The sequence below is a fragment of the Gopherus flavomarginatus genome, chromosome 14, assembly GCF_025201925.1.
Source record: "Gopherus flavomarginatus isolate rGopFla2 chromosome 14, rGopFla2.mat.asm, whole genome shotgun sequence".
NCBI lineage: Eukaryota > Metazoa > Chordata > Testudines > Testudinidae > Gopherus > Gopherus flavomarginatus.
In genome coordinates this window covers 31,402,427-31,424,926 of record NC_066630.1, presented here as the reverse complement: position 1 = coordinate 31,424,926, position 22,500 = coordinate 31,402,427, and the positions used below count along the sequence as shown (strand labels likewise).

The following is a 22,500-nucleotide window of genomic DNA, read 5'->3' as shown; positions in this document are numbered from 1 at the left end:
TCTCTGGACCATTCTTTGTGAACTCTGTCTGAGCTCAACCTGGAATGTCACCCCTATATTTCTTTGCTTTATAATTCTATAGGTTAATAAAAGGTAATATATTAATTTTATATTTTTGCCTGTGAAACTCCAAAGACAACTGTTTATTATTTACCTTAATGTACATTTCTCTATTCTCCACATGCTATAGGGAACAAGCCTGTATTGGGAGGAGGGAGGGTTAGATGACCTATTAGTTCTGATTCTTGGTCGTTGGGGCTTTTTTTGTTTGTTTTTAGTTTTTGTTTGCTTGTTTTCCCCAATTCTAATTGCTCTGTCTTGAAATTTATTTTCTTGGCATTTTATAATATTTCCTTTATCTCAATTTAACATTTTTTCCCTTTCCTTCCCACCTCCATTTTATTTTCTAGATACGAAACTGACTAGTTAGATTATTTTGTGCAGGCTACGTCATTTCTGTACCTAAACAAGATGATTTTCAAGGAGAGTATGTGACTCTGCACATAGAAGATTTATGTAATTATTCATTATGGAGACTTATTTTCATGATTTAGGTGATTTTAAAACCTGCAATTTCATACACCCAATACAGTTTTTTCCTTTTTGAAGAGCACTGAACACAGAAGACAAGAAAATATGCTACTATTGATACAACAGACCACAGAGTTGCTCTGTTTCCTTCTGTTTTGCATTATATATGGTGTGAAAATAGTTATTATAAACAACAAGAGAGTTAGACAGGCACATTCATAATAAAGTATAGAGAAATGCATAGTGAATTCTAGGCAGAGCCCTGAGTCATAGAAGCCACACAGTACAGAAACATCACAGCTGAAATCTTCAGCGGTAGTATTGCTTGATAATTTGATGGGCAATTTAAATTTTGTTTTCTATTTATTAAGATTTCTTTTTTTGATGCTTTTGCCTTGTTAGATTTGCAACAACTCCAATTTTTTTTACAAGGAGATTTGTTTTTTGTTTTTTTTTAATGATACATCTTTTGGACACATTTGCTTTCCTCCAGTAATTTAATATAAGAGCTAAGATCCCAATTAAAAGCCAATTATTAGGATTTGCAGTAATCCAGAAGTGAAGCGAAACACTGGCAGAATTTGCCTTTGAGTTAGGCCTTATACTGATAGCACAGAACCAATTTCTCTCTTCCCCAATATACATGTTGAAAATAACATGTAATTTCCATTTATAATTAGATGGAGATTATTGTCACATCTGTACTTACAATTGTTTTCATTTATGTAAAATACAGAAGCTCTGTGTATTCAGTACTTGAAGTGGAGAGCTACTGAAAAGTTAAAGTGCATAAAGGGCCTATATATCTTAAATTGTTTATTTCGCAGAATAGTATATGTTTGATCTAATCTATCAGCCTCTGGCAGATCTACCAGTGATTTCCACCTTATAATTTAAAAACTATAGATGCACAGAACAATTTAATTTCCTGCTACTTAATTTCTGGCATGCTGAGAAAGAAAAACAGAAATACAGAAAACTAAGAAATGGTGATGAGCTTTTCTGAAAAGCATAATAGACCATATTTATGAAAATTCTAGTGTCCCATAAATAGTACTTCACTTGGGTCTGACTCCAACAGTTGAATTTAAATTTCAAATGCCTAATCTTTCCAGTTCTTTAAATTATATTTTACAACCTGTATTAAACTAAGATCATGATGGAGATTCTGCATTTAAAGTTCCTGAAACTAGTAAATACTTAATTGCCCTGATTTTATGATGAACCGGTTGTTTTCCAATTACATATGTCTAAGGAATCTATACTGGCTTTGTGAAACTTTTCAGATATGTAAATTAATCTTTCATTACTAAGCAGTATTCTTTAAATTAAATTACATACAGCTATCAGATTCTAGCAGTTCTTTTGCTGCAGTGAGATAATTTCTGGAGGCAAGACACCTGGCTAGGCTAGAGTGGTGATTAATTTTATGTGTTTAGGGTGCAATCATCACTCAGAAAAAGGCTTAGGGTTTGGATGATGGATGATGGGTAAAGTGCAGGCTGATAGGACATGGCCCATGAATCTGTTCTACATCATCAGTTCCTTTGATCACTGGCAGAAGTTCAGAGATACTTCTTTGCATCTGTCCAAAATAAACAAAGCTACCATATACCTTTCTGCAATATCACTTTTAAATATAGATCCACTGGGGGGAACTTTTGTTGCATCAATGGCAAAGTAAAATAAAACGGAAATATCTGTATCTGAAGTTACATGCGCATTTATAAACAAAGCAGGTGAGTGTATGTGTTTGCATATGTGTGTATATATAGATATTAATGACCGCTAATGGCAGAAAACTGATTTTTTTTTCTGCATGAAAACTGATATCTATGTTGACAGCAGGGATGAGATTCAACATAGCTGCTGAGAAATGGTGAAGCTTACACAGCTGTCGAGAAAAAAAAACTCGTACGTTTTATAGCAATGCTATACATCATTTCTTTTCCCTTCAGTAATGCTAGTGGCTAGTCAGAGCTGGGAATCTTTTTCTTGGTGAGGAGAGTGTGAAATAGCCAAAATATTTTTCATAAATAATTCAGAGGGAAAGAGATGTTGGTGCTAACCTGGAAAAAAAAAAGAATACTCTTTTGTACCTCAATTAGCAAAGGACAATTTGATAATTGAAAGCAAATGTTTCCTCTTTTATCTCATGATTTTCACTGTTCTTTGCCCAATGCTGTCCCCTGCAGGGTATAAGAAATCAGATCTCAAGGATCAGAACTATTCAGAGGCTTAAAAAGCAAAAAATTCTAGGAATAAAACAAAAAGGAAAATGGACGCAGCAAATAGCTAGAATTAACGTTAGGTTCTTTATCAGATTTCATTATCAGGTTGGCATGGAACTGCTATTTCATATCAAATTACATCCTCAGATGTATGTGACTGGGTGTTAAAATATGCCTCCTTTGAAAAATCTCTTGTATCTTATTTATTCAATACACTGAGTGTTCTGTGGAGATGTTATGAATTACTAGTGCTCATATATTTCTTCTGTGAGCAACATCAAATTAGCCAATTCTTTTAAGTGTCTCACCAACAATACCCAAACATGGAAATCAAACTGGATACATGACTCATGAAAGCATTTATATCTCAATCCACTTCTTTATGGTTTTGAAACATGGAATATCAGAGGCATGTGGAAATGCTCTTCACTTAAATGGAACTGATACAACAACAACTGAAGGACATTTGATCCCACATAAACTGAATGCAGCTTCTTTCAGACGTGAAATAGAACGAAGGAAAGCAAAAGGAACACTTTAGAGGAAAAAGGTGGGAGAATTGACTGGACTTGGCTAATAGAATCATCACTGCACAAAGCTAAGTAGAACATAAAATAGTGCATAAAAAGCTGGAGGATATATTTGCATTGGCCACAAAAAGAGTCACGCAGCTCCTGTCATTACTCTCCCCCTCCTCAACAGAGAGTCGTCACTTTATCTCACTAAGCACAAATACTAAATGCTCATTAACTCTCTTGCAACACCTCAGTTTGTTTTTACTGAGTTGTATTTCATCCATAGCCATTGCACCCGAGGGCATAAGATAATTTTTTTTTCTACACAAAGGGATTCTCAAGAGTGATATGAATGTTCCTTTGCTCCACAGAGCCTAAGTGCATTGTATCATCTTCATAGCTTACTCACAATCCTAGGCCCCAAGATGAGGAGTTGTGTATTATCTCCAAACCAAAGACTGCCATGTAGCAGATCAAACTGTTGTTTCTGTGCCACTGGGCTGGCTCAGTGTTTGCTTGTTTGATTTAAAGCACAGTTCTACTGTCAAAACTTATTGGGCAAAAAGTATTTTCTTCCTCAGTAGATCTTCTTCCTACTTGTTATCCCTTTGCAAGCCCATTGAGGACAATGGTGTTGCAAGTCTGTCACTGAGGGCAAAATTTCACCTGTAGAACCTTTATTCATGATTGGTGAAAAGGAAGGAGCCCAGCTTGACTCTCAGATCCCAGCTTGCATCTGTAGGCCTATTATTAAAATAAAAATCTGTAATTTAAGCAAATTGGAATTAGTCATTGGTCCAGAGTAAGCCAATGTTATATCTTCCATGATTACATTTTACCCAGTAATGCTCACAGAGGTTCAGAATGTGCTGGAAGAATTTTGTGCCTTTAAACCTTGTGAATCTGTCCACTTCCTGACTGGTAAAGCAGAAGTAGTTTGTTCTTTGCTGACTGATATTGTCAGTACCTGTTTTGGACGAGGGAAGGGTACCAATTGTTTTATAATGACCAGGTGTCCATACGGCTAATAAATCTATCATCTTCTTTAGATGCTGTAAATTATGAGGTAGTGCTGATATACCTATGAGAGAATGGGGCTGGTCTTTGGTGGCTTCATTCTTTTCTGACAGTCAGTTGAGCCGAGAGTCTATCTAATTAAGAATGAAATGGTTATGGTTGGTTGGAGAAAACAAGCAGAGGATTTGGAATGAATTTGTCACTTCCTCAATTGAGAATGTTCAGCCAGCATTTCACAACCTGACCGTCTGGTTACATTCCCAGTGGCTCCCAGACAGTCACCTCATAACAGTGACCCCAAGATTGCTTTTTATCATCTTGGTCTGACAAGGAGTTTGTCTCTTTTTCTTTTCAGATGTGGACCTTGCTACAATGAACCATGCCTTAAATCCAGGAGGCACTGAAGTTAGTGTAAAATATGGGAGCTTGCTTGGTTTAAAGAATATCTTGCCTTGAGTACATGATACTTGTGTTCTGTGATCAACCTGGTTGCCTGCTGGCTGCTAGGTGGAATTGAAGGTGTTGGCTTTGTAGGTCAAAGCCCTAAATTCCATAGAACGATCCTACCCATACTGCTGCGGTAGAGATCAGCAAACATACCTCAGCTGAAGCCCTCACGATAGAGAGGGAGTTTCTGACAGGATTCTTCATCTTTGGAATTCATTTTCCCTCCCCACTCCTGCCAACCCCAGTTCACAACAGTTGGCTTCAGGATATGCTGAGAAACCATCTTTTACCACAAATATTTTTGGAAAGATGAGTGGGCTAGTGCTGGCATTCCTTTTGTGCAAGATAACCATAACTGACAATAGAGGGCAGCTAGAGCCTGGGGCAGGTACCATTTTATGTATACTATTTAATTCTAAAATAAACAAGCATGACATCCCACAATTCCATTTTTACACAGTGACTTTTGAGTAGAATATTACTTCTATGAAAAACTTCAGAGCCAACCAACCAATATTTGGAAACATAGGAACTGCCATCCTAGATTAGACCAGTATCGTGTCATCAGCTGTGGCCAGTACAAAATGCTTCAAAAAAAGGTACAAGAAGCCCTGCTGTGGACAGTTATGGATGACCTACAACCAGGGAAAGTTTCCACTTAGCTCCCAATAGTTACAGATTGGCTAAAGCCCTAAAGCATGAGGATTTATATCCTTTGTTTAACAGCAACCATGTGGTGGCTGGTCCATGTATTTTACCTGTAATGAATATATTATCAGCCAATTTTTATATATATATTTTTTGTTAACAAAGTGCTTCTTGACTTCTGTCCTAGAGTTATTGTTCTGTTAGTTGCAACTTTCTTTGCAAAATGAGAATAAATGATAAACAATTGGGTCCTGTTTAAATGAGAAATTTGTGTTGTAAATAACCCTTTAGGTTTTATAGCCTGCTGTAAACAAATATTTTATTGATATGTGGGCGGGTGGAAGGGATTGCACACAGTTGATTAATGTTTTAAGTTATTTCTCCAAAAATATGTCTGCATTTCTAAGCCTGGGGTCCAGTTTATCATGTTGTTGATGGAGGAATAGTGTACTCTATCAGAAAGTAAAATGACCTCGTAATAGATACTTTCACTACAAAGAAGGCAGCTGCCAGCAAAGAGTCAGGTCAGTGCTTCCCTCCTGAGCATCTGCTATTTTGTATCCATGGGTGTCACAGTGCAGGTCCGTCAAATTGTTACATTTTGAAGCCCACCAATCCCTGCTGGCTCTGTGGCACATGAACACACCTGCCAATATGGTGTCTTGAGTGAAAATGCCCTGCTGCACCACTGCCTCTGGACTCACAGGTGTCATCCCCAAGGAGTCGCAGGGAAGAGAATCTCTAGTTGCCTTTGTCAGTACTACTCTCCCGTTGATGTCATTCTGCTGGGCTGAGCAGGCATAGCCCCTGAGAATGGCAGGAACTTCCAATGTAAGTAAATATGATAAATGTGTATATGTTACAGACACATGCTCATACGCTCTTCAGAAGCTATCTGGTAACTTTCTTTAAGGCATTTCAATCACTAAGGGCACTATTAGTTGATATTTATTGTATAGTAGTACCCAGAAACTCAGTTCTGTTGCTCCACTCTGTTAGGCACTCTACAAACATAGGCACAGACACATTCACAGTTCAGAGGAGCTTACAGTTTCCTGCAAACACTTACGCATGTTCTTAACTTTAAACTTGAGGTCAATGGGACTTCTTGGATGTTTAAAGGTAAGCCTATGCGTAATTTTTTCAGGATCTGGGCCTAAGACTTCATGGTAGTATACTAGTAAAGAGATAATTACATACAAATAATTCCTTATTCCCTTCTTGAACATTTTTGTAACAAGTGCAGCCTACATTGCCATCAAGATTTAAAGTTTTTTCTTTAAACAGTAAATTATCTAAGAAGAGAAAACTGATTTAAATCACATATTCCATCTAATGATTGCAAACATATTCAGTTAAACCAAGATAAAATTAACTCTCTTTCTGCCATTGGGGGTCATTCCTAGTTCATTTGTTTGGATGGCATTTAAAAAAAAATGCCATTAGCCTAAGGGTAAACTTTTTTGTTCAAAAATATGGAAAGATTCCTGAAAGTACAACAGACGAATAGACTTTCTTTATATTAGAGGCATCTGTTTCGGAAGAAGTTGATTTTCAAATATGAAAATGTAATTTTAGCATTCAGGATAGTGGTAATTTAAAATAAAACAAGAACAATAGTCATTAAATGGCTGTGTTTCTGGACTTAGATTGATGCTTAACACATTGATCTTCTTCAACAGAAGCTTTCCATATTCCATCTGTTAGAATCTTTGACCTTTTCTTAACACCATTAAAAGATAAAATGTTAATCTACTGAAAAAAGATGCATGACCTTTTAAAAGTGAACTGTACCACTTTAGAGTCTGCCATCATTAAAGAACTTTATGCTCAGGAGCCATGCATTATGTGTATCATAGCAATTTAATTGTTTAGAATAATGTAATTGTTCAGCCAAGAAGATATATACCACACGTACCATAAATTAGAACTAGAACAATGTGAACTTTGAAAAAAAAACCTGATCAAGTTCATATGTCAGTACAGGGCTCACTTTCCGTTCTAATCAGCTGCAACCTCTGAATTCTTTTTTTCTTATTATGCTAAGATGTACGTCTGGGAGTCATCATTTTAAAAAATAATGAAAAAAAAGACAGCACCTCATAACAAATAAAACTACATCATGGATGTTTGGCACTTTTTAACTTTTTTTTTTTTCCAAATTATGTGTTTTTATTTCTTGAAGTTCAGGCCATAAGGGTAAAACTCATATTTCAAATTGGAGCAAAGCTTTGAAATGATCACCGATTTATTGAAAGTAGTGTTTACTTGTTTATATGAAAACTGATCCATTACGAAGCAGACAATTTTAATGACAGTGGCCCCAACCCAGGAAAGCACTGAAGCATGTGCTTACATGAAGCTGTATTCAATAAAGCATTTAAGAACATGCTTAACTTCTAACACGTGGTTAATTCCCTCTGGCTTCTAGGTAAGCCCATGCTTTCCTGACTGAAGGGTTTCCCTGAATACAGCCAGAGAAGACAAACCGAATGATTATTATGTAATTTAACTTGACCCTATGCCATGATGTATGCTACAGAAATAAAAGAGAGAAACAATTCCTTGCTAAAAAATCTGTAAGCACAGCAATCTGATTAATGCTTTGACTACCTAAGAAGTGCATAGCAAATGACTCCAGAAAGTCCGTATGGGCTCCTCTTTAGAATAAGATGTTCTAGTCTTTGATGTGCATTGCTAGAGCCCCAAAATCCCACCTAGGCTACAGAAGAGTGTATCTTTTTAAATGAGCTCAGTATTAATCAGTGAAGTTTTCCCTGCAGAGTAAGTGATCCTCAGATAAAGTATTAAGGCTCTAGGACTATAGAAGTTCTACTCATATGTGTATTAATTATTTATTGTTGCTGCTGCTGTTATTAATTTATATTGCGATAGCACCAAAGGGTCCCAGTCGTGGCCCAGGACCTTGATTGTGCCAGGCACTGTACAGATACAGAACAAAAAGACAGTTCCCACCGCAGAGCTCTTACTATAAGATAAGATACAGCAAATAGATACAATGAACAGATGTAAGGAGTAGAAGGCAACAGTGAGACAGTACTGGTCAGCCTGTTAAGCAGTGGTCCCACCACAACAAATCCCTAGCTCTTGTTGAGTATTTTGTAGGCATCGCAGCAGAGGAGAATGTTAAGGAGGAGAGTGGAAGGACAATAAGGTGAGATTGTGGATGTTTGTGGTGCCAACTCTTGCAATCTTAGCATGAGTTTTGCTATATTTGGTGCTTCCTTAAAGCCCTAGCTGCTGGAATCCTATTACACGGGATTCTTAGCAGTCATTTAAAAAAAGAAAAGGTTTCTAGCCCTCCTGTTTGAAGAGACAATCATGAATCCTAATAAAGACTTCAAAGCCACAAGAGAAATAAAAAGACTCCAAAAGTTATTTTTTAAAATCTCAATTTCCCCCCCAATTTCATTATTTTTGAGAGCTGATATTCACTGGGAGCTCCTCCCATCCATAAAGGGAACATAGACGAATTTATGAAGTAGAATTTTGGAAAATTTAACAAATAGGAAGACATTTTCCTCTGTAAATTCTTCTACCTCCTAATTAAAACAGTCTATGTGGTTTTCTGCTCCTGGTGCTTTAATAGGTGAGTTTGTTTAAATTTTCTCCCTGTTAAATAAATATGACCTAATTTTCTTGAACCCAAGCATTTCATATCCAAAGTGAATAATACCACCTTTTTCATTCTGAATTTTTATCACACACTTTCACTATATTAACTTGTTCCCCCAACCTTCGTCCCAGTTTATCACTGCAAATTGCCTCACTTCCATACTCTTCCCTCTAGATCATTGATATTGAAAGCAGGCAATGTGTTTCTTAGTGTTCAATGATGTGTCACTTCACTGGTCACATAGTATACTAGCTAGCAAGATAACAGTCAGTGTTGCTCTGAAAAGCATATATTTCCAATGCGTACTATGTGAAAGCCTGTAGTGGATTGGCATGGATCCAGCCAACGGGGGAGTCAGTGGCAGCAAAGCACAGTCGTGTGCCAAGTGTGGTGGAGGAAGGAAATGTGTAGTGGTCTGTGTGTTTGTGTTCAAGGATATATTGGATTTGGACCTATGTTTCCTATGGTTCATCGATCTGTGGGTAACTTAGCAGGCCACTTGCCCTGCCAATTGTACATTGCCGGTGGCCTGCCTTACAGAGAGTCAGTTCCATCTCTGAAGGCAGTAGTACCTCAAGAAAACATGACCTATTTCAAGGTAAATCCACCCTTCCATGCATTTTTATGTGGGAAGGGAGGATATGATCCACTGTAATTACTTTTATGTCTACTAAGTTTGACTACAAAATAATCTACCAAAGCTATAATTGCTATCTAATTAGTGTTTCCAAATAAAACCTACATAGTTACCGTACTGCTTGCTGTTTCTTCATGTCGTAGTAGTAGTCCTTAAACTTTTTTTGAATGCTCATCACTTGTTACTAAACAAAGCCTAAATGCTACAGGCCCTGCCAACAAAACTATTCCCCTTTTTCACTGTGAAACTGGATGTGAAAGAAAAAGTTTTAAACTGTGCTGCTTTTAGAAATATTAAGGTAGCATATAAATAGAATACTAAACCTGTTAAGAAAGTTCTGCTCTTGCATTTACATGTTCATTACCATTTTGGACAAAGGGAGTCTGCAATTAATATTTTCCATTTCAAAATGTAACTTTCTTTTTCCTTCATATTAGGTTTATACTATTTTCCATGGTGCCGCTGTCCATAACCAGGAACTCCTCATTTGCTCGCTGATCAATGCATACAGTAAGTGACGTGTAACTCAGCTTAATTCTCTTGTGTCTTACCATAATCTCAATTTAACAGCTACTCCAAGTGCTCAGCATTACTGTCTGAGTCTGAATAGGTTTTGCAAAGCAGAAATAAACGCCAGGAAAAACCACACAAGTCTTGTCTCCTTTTCTTGAAAGTTGGAACAGGCTTTGGGTTTTTATCACAATGACAGGCTACATGGTAAACAAAGTTCAAGATCTTCGGTTTGGCCATTAAATACAAGAATCGGTTGGACCCGAACAAAGCTGAAGGGAGCAACACTTGAATGAAGACCAAGTTACACATTAAGACAGTTATTCTAAAGGAAGTGTCTCATGCCAGCAGACTAAAAATGTGTTCTTTCTGTACAGTAGGGTTGTTAGGGCACATTGCTCCTGTCTGACCAAGGAACTTATGAGAATGGGCAATATGGAAAAAAGGGGCTTTTGGAAAACATTCATCCTTTTAAAGGCTAATTTATTTGTTAGGAGCATGGCTGGGAGGGGCTTAGCCTCAGCAAAACTGGTAGCCAGTCCCTCTTTCGTCACATTACCAAGAAAGACTGTAAGAGAATAATTTTAATAAAAGACTCGCTTGCTCAAATTGGGCAGGGGCACTTTTTTCCTAACCAGCAACTAAAGGGGTAGTCAAGTCCCTCGTTTGTATCATGTAGGATTTATCTAGTTCCTTCATGTTCTTAAGCAAGCCAAATTGCATCCAAATCCAAGGCGAGTCATACAAAAGGTTGTCTAAGAGCCCAAACACCACATCAGCAGCCTCACTTCAAGACAGTCTCTGAAACAACTCCCAACATGCATCCCTGTGAAGTTCATCAGGGAGCCAGATGCTGCACTTGAGAAGAGTAACTCCTGCAAACCCTGACATCTTATTCCTCTAACTTCTAAGGAGAGTTGTGAAGGATTCAAATTTGGACAAATGAGTTGACAGCCTTTTTCATTTTAAATTCTAGAAATACTATGTACAATATTTAAGTGCTAGCTGTACGAGGTAGAAAAAAATATTTTCAGGCAGAATATATTTTTATGTTTAAATGTGTGTATGCTACATATTTCTTCATCTGGGATAGATCTTCGGCTTTACAAGAATTACTGTGTATTGTGTGAAGAAATGATGGCACAAAATCTTTATGTAGCCTTTGTGAAGTACTATGATGAGTTTTCATTTTATGGTAAATATCGTAACACTGCTGAATGCTGAATATTTACCTGAAAGTGAAAGAGTTAAAGGGATTTAGGAATCATTCCTCCTAATATCAGCTGGAGTTTACATGGCTGAAATTTTAGATCATTTTCTTCTTGTACGTAGGAGTATATAAATTCCTGCATGGCCTAGAAATCTTTTCTTTTTGACAGCTATACTGGACTGTTTATCCCAGATCACTAAGTTTGGATGTATGAAGAATATTATATGTGGTGGTTTTGTGTCAAGCCCAAAGCATACAACCGTTTTTACTGGATATCTGATCCACTAAAAGACGGACAATGTTTTGAATTATATATGTATGTTTCATTAGCTACCTCGCTGTGGTCCTGCAGAGACATATACCATTTCACTACGTAACCTTCATACTATTACTCAACCACAACTGCAAACTTTCATATACACTATACATACATATTCAGAGTGGGCTTGTCTGGGCACAACTTTTGCCTCTAGAAATAAGGCATTTTAAAGCGTATTGCCACATGCATGAAACTGGGGGGGACGACACGTGGTACTAAATAGTTCAGTTCCCCTATAAGGAGAATCAGTGAGTCTTAATGTTTTGGAGGGAGCTTTAGTAGAAAACAGAATTCCTGCTTTCTCACAGTCTTCTAGATATGGTTTAAACCACCCAAGATACTCAAGACACTGGGTATTTCTGCCAAGGGGAAAAAAAAAAAAGCTTAGCTTGTCTGAATACTAATGTGCAGTGATGTGAAATGTATTCATTTTTCCTCTGAGTTTTTGTCTGCCAACCAAATTATTATATGCAGTGTTTTGTAGCTGTGTTGGTCCCAGGTTATCTAACAAAACGATTGTAACTTCTGTTACACTTATTGCTTGTCAGGGTTACTTTACTGTTGTTATTATTAGTCTGTATATCACTAGAACCTAGAGGCCCCAGGATGCCATTAGATGCTTTACAAATTTTGAGTAAAAATAGATGGTCCCTGACCCGAATAGCTTACAGTCTAAATAGACAAGACAAACACAGGAAGGGGGAAAGGGATATAACATGCTAGCAGAGGAAACAGAATGATGGTTTGCCAAAATCATGTTAGCTCCAAAAACTTTTTTCATGTATTTAGTTATATGGATTATTTTTTGTTTGTTTTAAAAATAATTTCTGGGTGGGATTCTGTTTGACTGATGGTGCTGTGCTTTACATTGTGTCTACCCCGCCTCATCCCTATCTGCTGATTTCACTGTTTCCACAGTGCTCACAGCCCCAGTAGCCCAAGAACTATTTACCTTTCTAGTGACCCAGGCAGCACAGTGCACATGCACTTGGTATCAGGTGTGTTTTTCCCCCCTCTTACCCATAAGGCTCTGCATCATGAGTGCCTTCAATCGCTTGACTGTTGTTACTCAGAATGTCTGATATAAATACATTGCAATAAGTAAAGTGAGCTATTACCAGCTATGTGTAGGAAGGAAGGAGAATTTGATCTAAAATGATATATGGCCCTTGTAAAGTGGGAAGCAAGGATGGGTTGGGTAGGGCAGTTAAATGTATGGGAGCTTATTTATTCCGCTATCTTCCTTTAGTGCAATGAATCTTAAGGACACTGTCAAGGTTTGCAAGCCCATAAATTAATCTACTAATGGTTACAGCCTGATATAGAAAGTCTCCTGGATTTTAATGGGCCAGATTTTCAGACAGGTTAGCTATGTAACTGCACCATGAATGTGTGTGCCGAGATGGCCAGCAAGGGATCCACTTAGTGCTAGCTGTAGTGACTTGTGCTGTAAAAACCCTCTCCATTATTAGAGAGTGAAATGAGCAAACCAATTCATTTCACCAAAGGCCAGCAAAACTCTCATCACTCGGCAACTTATAGTGACCTCAATCTATTGCTACAAAAACAGCCATCCTTATTTTCAGCTCCCTTCAAAATACAGCTAAATCAGTGTTTGCTCAATGAATAAAAGAGAAAATTGCACATATTTCAAGATCTTAAAATAAAAGTTATTTTAAAAAAGGAAAATTAAGTTCTATTACAAATGTATTGATGCTGCTGACCCTTTAAGGTTATACTCAGCTCCTACCATCTACCAGCATTCTTTGCAGCCTGTACAAATATTATTATTACTTAAATAGACTCCAAATCATTACGCTGTGTTTTTACTTTGTATTGAAGTTATTTAAATATAGTTTTCTTATGTTGTGATCCTTTGACAGATGCATAAATAGTTAGCACATTGTTAGCAACAGTGAAAAGGAAATGGATGCCTGGCAGGAGGAAAAGCAAATAATTTTCTCATGCTTGCTGGGCTGTTTCTGTAGTGTAAATCAACTGTTCTTCTCTGAAAGTAAAAACTTATTCCAAGATGTCAACATAAGTAAAGTAATTAGGGAAGGAAATGTAATTCCTCTCTGCCTTCCCTCGACTCTCCCCTCCCAACCCCACATGTTCATAAAGTATTTAAAGTTATGAACATAGGTAGATTAATTGGAGCAAAAAAGCAAATTAGGGCCAATCTTGCAAACACTCCTGTAAGTAATCCCACTGACAGCGCTCACATGAGACCATATGTTTGTGTATGTAAGTGTTTGCAGGACTAAGGGATAAGGGATCAATCCTGCAAGGTACTGAGCATCCTAGTCCTGATCTAGCAAAGCACAGGCTTAATTCTAAGTACTTGAGTAGTCCCACTGAAGTCAACTCATGTGACTAAACATCTTGCTGGAGCAGGTCAGTTCACTCACATTAAGGGTTAGATCCTGCAAGGTGCTTGCAGGATCTAACCCTTAATGTTTAACTTGGAATAGAGTGGAAACATCATGGGCCTGCTTTGAGCAATGAATTTTATTAATTTTTTTTAAACAACAAACTTTGCCAACCTCACTTGTGCTTCTGGTTCAAGTGTGTAATAAAATTAACTACTGTAATATGCTTCTTCCACAATTTAGCTCTCAAATCCTCTGCTGCAAAAGCAGCTGTAAACCTCACCGCATATCTTTTTTCTTAGTGTTAGCAATTAATATGCCACAAGTCTTTGCATAAATAAGTTGTCTATTTTAAAGCAACTCCAATGGACTATTTCATTTTATATACTGTTAATTAAGATGTTGATTAGCCCCGCTATTGAAGCATTGAAACCCTTTCTAAAAGAAATGGCCACTGTTCCCATTTTATTTTAATTAGTTGGACTTTGAGGTTATTTACTGCACTGTCAGCTATCAAAGCAAAGCTATTTAATTTGATGTTCAGTCCAAGCAGGTAGCAAGCAGAGTTTCACATTTGCCTGTAAGCAGCAATATGATTTAAGGTCATTTAAGAGTCATCAGCCTCACAGATGGGAAAATGCAAAGTATCTAAAGGGGAAAATAACAATTGTTGTCTTGTCAAATAAAATCCGAACATTGTATTTTGTGTGAACACCCACCAGCTTCCAGCAATTTTATACAGAGCATGTTTCCCTTTGGGCGGAGAGTGTTAGGTCTTCCCTTTCATGCATCCTTCCATTGAGACACACTAACCCCCTCGGGAGGTGAAACCCACCCAGATATTTGTGATTTTAAAACTTCACTTGCGTCACTTTCAACAGAGATGGATCATTATTCTGGGATAAAACCACATCCTGCACAATGAAGAAAACAGGCAACATTTGACCTGAAAGGGGAAAAAAGGCAACTTTAAAGTGTTAAAAGAAACAGACAATGTTAAAGCTGCTTGAGGAAACAAATTCTCTTTGTAATGTAATGTAATTATAATCTTTTCTAGCCTAAATATAGTACCCTAGAGATTAGTATAAGTAACTTATAATAGAATTTTTATTAGTGGCAATAATTTTTTATGATAATTAGTGTAATCTGCAGCCAATAAAATCAGAAGATATATAGCTATATCTTTTGTAGAAGAAAAGTATTTCTTCAGACAGTTGAAACGTTAGGTAAGAAAATTGTATTATTTTATGATCATTGTACACTTTTATGTTTTGACTGTTTGGAATTCTTTTTTTTTATTTTAATTAGCTCTTTCTACTTAATATTATACCCAGTAGCCAGAGCAAAGTAGGCTGTCTCCCACCCAGTTTTGGGTAAGCAATTTACGTTTGTTTTCGTTGATAATCCCTGTTCTGTCTCCCTTAAACACCACTCTTTGTGAAGTTTAGCATTTTTAAAAATCTTTCTCCTAGAGGTGAGGTTAATCTTGCCTAATACTCAGCATTGTACTCATCCAGTGAGATTATCATGCCTTATTGATTAGCATTGCTGCCACTGCTCTTAAAAAAAATGGAGAGTGTACTGTACCACTGTCTTAATTCTGTAAAAGGCCAGATTATGGCATATAGCCACTGGGTCAGTGTTAGAGGTGAGACAAAAAAGCATCACCCAAGGGAAGCCCCTAAGATACAGTCCCTGTCCAAGCTCCCAAATGTACAATGGGAACACACATGCTACAACGTTCCCTTGGTAGCCCATCCCATACGTCTGGCCAGCTCTGTAGGCCAATGCAGAACTAGACTATGGCTGAAACTCTTCGCCTTTGGGGAGATTTGCATCTCAAAGAGTGCTAGAAGGAAACAGTATCCCAGAGCAGAGGGACTGCTACCAAGTCTGGCTTTTGTGCAGAGCACATAAAGGAAGAAAACAGCCCCTTGCATACCCACACAAGGACCAGCCACAATCCCACCTCTACTGTTCAGCACCACAGTCGGCAGTCCTCACTTTGCTCATTCAAATGCCCCACTGAAACCAGTGAGAGATTTGCCTGTGTAAAGAAAGAGTAGAATGCCAAGAGCTGACTCTCATTGTAGCTAGCCACTTTGCAAAACAGGAGTTGAACTGTAAGCTGGACTTATTGGTTATGGCCATTTAGTTCACTAACAGTAAAAGAAGAACCAGAATATTATTTTTCCATGCTTGTTTGGATGGAAGGATATTTTCCTTTAAAGGGGAGAAAGAAAGAAGAATGCCCTCGGAGATGAATTGAACCATATAGATTTCAGCCGGCTCTGAAGAAGATACTGTTCAAATGCTTTGCCTATAACCTGTTGCTATTCTCTGTTCTTGTCCCAGGAGATGGTAACCCCTAGCTATTTCTTCATCTGCATCATCCTCACCAGTCACCAGAGTATGAGGATGGCCTTCAGGAAAAAGAAGCAAGGAGATTGCAGGAGTTTCAATGGCAGAAGTCACCACCTTGGTCCGATGGACTGCACTGAGGAATTCTGAGGGCTGATCCATAGCTGTGTGGTAGGCAAAGAAGAGTTTTTTCACTTCACAATAGCCTAGGAAACTTCATCTTCAGCAGAATTATATCAGTGGTGAACGACCAAGTAAAACCACTCTGTGTCGAGTTGAATGTTTTATACTGTGAGTAATTTTCAACGTGCTTTGGAGAGCAGATTGCTTATATTTGGGCAGGGTCAAATTGGGGGAGGGCACGGTTGATGCATGCAGTGATACTTTTCCAGGCTCTACCCCTGAATTAAATCCCTCACAGTAGGGATTTGCAGATATTCAAAATATGATCATCTATGTTTGGGCCTCCCTCAGTAGGGTCTACTCTGACCACATTTGACCACGAGGGACTTTTTTAAGGCAGCAGGTTGAAGGGCTGAGGTGTTTTAGACAGAAGGGGTTATGGGTTTTCATTTTGGAGATTAGGAATAGGCCACTAGCAGACACTGGATTATGTGAACATTTTTATATGTGCCTTCAATACATTAATTACATCTAGAGATTAGAACAGGTGCATATGACACACCTATATAAATGAAACTCAAATTGGATATTCTCAATCCAGAAGCACTAGGCTGGGGAATTTAGGTGTCTGAACTTTCATAAATGGTGTACAAGTAAAACACCTTTTTTAAAAAAAAGTATAGTCTGTCAATTGAAAGTGCAATTTGTTTTGGGAAAATACTAACTCTATTAAATTACATATAAAATATCCCAAACTTTTATGTCCCTCCCATGGGATGCAAAACAGCCCCCAAATCCAGAGAAATATAGAGGCATGCCCTCTATATGGTATTAGATTTTGAGGGTTACTTTTTCAGGAATTTTGGCATTTACCATGATACTACATCTGGTAAAGGTTTAACTGAAAAATTACCTATTCCTGAATTCAAATAAGTATTTTCTGCCAGTTTAAATGTATATCCCATGCTGGATGGTTTTCATCTACCCTGGCGCCTGTTAAGTAACAAATCATGTTTCTTGCCTCCTGAGATGAACTTCAAAGTGTGTAAGTAAAACATTATATAGAAGCCACATTACAAGTGATGAATAGTATTCTGTTGAGTTCTCCACAGGAATACAATATTTCGAGAGCATGAGAATAGTGATAAAATCCTCAGAAGTGTGAGCTATGTACCCAAACAACAGATTCACCAGTCAATAGATAGTATGGAGAAGATAGAATCAGCAGCAAAGCAGAGAAACATAGGTCTCTATCTGAGACATGTAGAACATGTCCAACTCACACTGTAGTCCATGGAAAGATATCCAATGGTTCCAGCAGAAATTGGATTGAATTCTTTGTCACCAGGGAGTGTTGTAGTCTGTGGGAGTGCAAACCAAAGAAATCTGAGGTAGAAAAGGAGACAGCTGTTTGGTAACCTCTTCATCTTCAGACTATAGCAAGTACAAGGGAATCTTAAAGCTTTCCATCCATGGAACCTAACAGGTAATATCAATTGCTGATCTTCAGGGCCGCCGAGAGCGAGTTCGGGCTCTGGTGAAAACAGTTTTTTGGGCCCCCCCAGCAAAGGCGAACCAGCTAAACAGGGCCGATGAAGCTAGGCCCTGGGCCCCCTTCCGAACCCATGGACCCTGGTAATTTGTACCGGCTTCCTCTCCATCTGGTCGGCCCTGCTTATCTTTAGCAAATATTAAAATACGATAGACACTGGAGATCTTTGCAAATTTCATGAGGAATGTATAGTTTCCAGGCAGACATTGGACCAAATTCAATCTGATAAGGATTGGATTTGGTCCATTATTTTTTAAATAAATAATAAAAATATTAGGTGTTAAAAAATTTTCATTGTTTTTGTTTTTGTTTTTTAATTAAACAAAAAAATCCATTTTTGAAAACCAAAACATGTTTAGTTTTGTTTTTTTCTCCATTGCCCTCCTTTGCCTCCTTTTTTCCACTTCCAAATTAAAACAAAATTGAAGGAAGGACCAAAAAGCTGAAAACCAAAAATGTTTCCATTGCCAAAAACCTAAAATGTTTTGGTTTTTAGTTTTACATCACAAATAAATAAACAAACAAACAAAAATGGAAATGAACACTTCTGTGAAAATTTTCATTTTGGTGAAAAAAAATTTTTGTTTATTTTAAAAGAAAGTTTTCATGAAAACTTTTCAACCAGCTTTTTTTAAAAAATGAACATTTTTTTATGTAAGAGACATGGATAATCAGAAATTTTAGATACAATATATGATTGCAGTTACAACACAATGAAGAATTTATCAGTAGAACAATGGCTAATAAACTAGTAGTGATACATTACAGCCTCTTTTTCTGGGTAGTTTCCAGATCTCTCTGGCAATGGTGGTTAACACCCTTTCTACCTCAAGGAAGGAAAGACTATCTAAAGGCCAACATCCCAATTGTGTTTGTAAAGAAAAAACGTCACTCCTCTGGTGGGACATGAAATGATGACCTTCAAAAGTATTCCTAATTGTCCTTTAACTTTTGCTTGCTTGTTGCAAAGGCACAACTGTGGTGCAACTGAAGTGCCCAGTTCTTATTGAGAAAGCAAGTTCTGTATTTCAGTAAAAGAATGTATGGAGTGAAAGAAAAGATAGGAACGTGTAGGTAGGAATATGATCAAGTGTACATAAAATAAGTGAATACAAGTGTCCTCATCCTTGCTACAGTGGTGATGTGTGTTATCTCAATATGTTATCAGGAGATAAGATGTTTGGGTTCCCATGAGCCAATGCATGTTGTCACAATTTAAACTTATAATTATTTCTTATGGAAATAGGAGCATGGGGCAGAGCAGGCCAGATTAGTACTTTAAATCCTTTCAGTCGCAAAGATTATAGCTTTTCCCATACTGAAGATACTGTTGAAGGTTCAAGATGGAGTGAAAATATGTCATTCTCTTTTTCATTGGATTCTTTCATTTCTCTTGTAAGGGCAAGATTGACTAAAATGGTTTGTTTTCAGCTCCCTCTTTTTCCCTACTTGTTAGCTTTGTTCACCATTAGGCTGCTCAGAATATTTTTGAAGAAAAAAACATTACACCAAAGCCAAAACATTTTGCTGAAACAGATTTTGAAGACGTTTTTGGCAATAAGGTTTTTGAGGTCCAGGGTGGACATGAGAGAGAGAGAGAGAGAGAGAGGAGTTGAAAACCTGACTTTTTCAATCCAAAATCAAATGTTTTGACACAGTTCCATTTCACAAAAAGGTTTTGTTTTCATTCCCATGTGGAGTCAAATTATTTTTAATCTTGAAAGTTGCTACAAAATGGAATTGTCATTTTCCAGCTGACTCTATACTTCACCCATTAAAGAAAACAATCCAGAATTGTTGTTATATTCTAGAATAAATTATCAGAAACTTGCGTGACATAGAATTTTGATACCAATATTTAATGGTGTTGTCTCCTGTCTTGCAATCTGTGAATGTGTGTGTGTGTGTGTACATACCATGAGAACACACTGCAAATAGTAATTAGCTTCATATAATTACTGCAGCAATGTTTCTTGTAACTACTATGTGTGCCAGGTTGCCCCAGGTACTTTACATATCCAGCTTTCTGTCAAATTAGTCATTTTTAAATTACTATCTATTTTGCCTATTGAAGCATGACACACCTTTTTCTAACCCCACCTCCTTTTCAAGCTGTGCTGTGCCTAGTGTTTTTGAGGGAAGGGAATAGGAGGCATGAATTTCCACAGTATGTAAAAGAACAGGACAAACATGTCACAATTTTTTTTTTTTAAAGAGGAAAAAGTCTGTAAGACTCCCCCATTTTCCTCCCCTTTTTCCAGTTTTGTGAATGGAAGTAGGTAAAAGGTCAAGCATGTTTTAGGTCTCATGGCATTCCCCACTACCTAATTTTTTTTATGTCCTTTCTTATGTTACATTGTTATTTTTATGCCCATGAGCATGAGAACTAATACCACAGGCTTGAATCTGGCATGTTGTGGGCAGCTACTGTACAAGCTTTTCCACACAGCTTTGCCAATGTTTTAGTCCTAAGCCACAATACCCCTGTTTTTCCAGGCCAGGACCTCTCTTAAATAGAATACTTACTGTGCCCAATTGTCTGGTTGTTTTGTGCTGTGAATAAATGGAGAATATGATGACACCCCACCTTCATTTTCACTTGTGACCAAAATCAATTTTGAACCCTAGTCACTAGATATGACCTGGACATGTTTTAAAGAAGCGGCCTTTGGGCTGAAAATGCAATAAATAGCGTGGGGTAGTATATGGCCATTAAAAGAGAAGAAAAGTAATGTAGTGATATTGCCAGAAAGAACATAGGCAGATGATTTTTTTAAAGCTGTGTATTTAGATTTAGCTACCTGTTAATCAGCAACATTTTAGCAAGACTATCCTTTCAAACATCAGTGCCGGTAGTACTGTATCTTTTGAATACACTAAACTATACTCTCAGATTGTCACTCAAATAGCTTCAAAGGGTATTTGAGTACCCAGGTATCCATCTGAACTTTCAAATACAGGGTTTGTACAACCAATTATCATTAGAAAATTGAGCCCCCGGTAAACAGATAAACTAATCTAGCAGTATTTGTAGTTCCCTATATGCTCCTGTATTCCTTTTCATATCTCAACATTTGCCATTTAAAACAATTATGTTCCAAAAATCAGCATTTACCCACAGTTCTCTCACTTTGGTAGATGATATACCACAGTTATTTCATATTCTAAGCATAGAAAATAACTGTGATATCTTGGCATACTATAGTTTGGTAACTCCTGGCTTCTTAGTGGCAACCACTCTTCATACAATATATATCAACCTGAGTCACACATACAGACTTGACTCCAATTCAGCCAATGGCTCGACGGTAACTCAGAGTGAGAAATCTGCAGAAATTATCAATTGATTTCCAATCCAGCAAACTCTGATAATTTCACCTTATTTATATTTCATACTCTTTAGTCCTCCTGATTGTGCCTGGAACAAGCCAGCATTTCAGCACATTCCGTGATAACGTGTAGAACATGCAGAGTTTAAAACACAACTTTAGAATTACACGAGCTGATCAGTTTTTAATGTAAAAACTGATCAACATGTGAAATTTGGGCTGGGCTGAATCATCTACAGAGTACTTGAATTAATAGAAAATTCTGTCCCACCCTATCTCTAACTTTCTGTATTCCAGAAAAGCTCCCATTGAAAGTTAAAGGGAATTTTGCTCTAGTAAGAACTGCAGAATTTGGCCCCTATTTAATAAAAACATTGTTTTCTCTCTCAGCACTGTAAGGAACCTCTGTACTGTGTGTTTTGCTACATAAGGAGGGTTGAAGTTAGAATATTTCAGATCAGTCTCTCCCACGCATGGACACACACAGTTCTTCTGATATTCATATTTTTCATTCTCTTGTTACAAAAAATTAATAACATTTAAAACCTTTCATTCCTTAATGTTGGCAGCAGGAAGTTCCCTACATAGCTTCCAGAGGCAGGAGTGGAATATGCCAGGTGCCAAAGGCCATTTTTACAGTTCCTTTGACTTCCTTTTAGTTCTGATAAAATGACAGTGGTTGTAAGTAATACTATGTGTGATGCTCTCATGGTTTCTAAATGCAGAGAGCTTTTAGGAGGAAAAAAGAATTCATACATTGTAATACCAATGACATTCAGGTCATCCACAGATATTCCAGTTTATTGATTGTATGTAGGTCGTGTAGTTTGCAGTTGACTACATATGTGGGGGAATCATTTGGACAAGAACTTAAAAAACCCTCAGTGCTGTCTGCTCTGCATGAGTATTAAAGATCCCAGACCGTCTTTGGTAAATGTAGGGGTTTTCTCTGATGCCCTTAGTCAAAATGTCCTTTCCCTGCCATGTTGTGTAGTATGCTATGTACTCTAATAAGCGTACAAAGTAGTGGTAGAAAGAATGTTGCTGCATTGTTCACCTAT

At 37.4% G+C, this 22,500-nt stretch overlaps 1 long non-coding RNA gene across 2 annotated transcripts in view; it reads left to right on the top strand.

The window, feature by feature from the left end:
- Positions 1–22,500, top strand: part of LOC127034090 (uncharacterized) — a 25,745-nt gene that overhangs the window by 1,550 nt on the left and 1,695 nt on the right. Inside the window, exons 2-3 of one of the 2 annotated variants that reach the window (XR_007769300.1) lie at positions 10,101–10,173; positions 16,430–16,606. This is a non-coding gene — a long non-coding RNA (uncharacterized LOC127034090). Of the gene's footprint in view, positions 1–7,355; positions 10,174–16,429; positions 16,607–22,500 lie in introns of those variants that run through there. The other variant, XR_007769299.1, reaches the window with a different exon arrangement.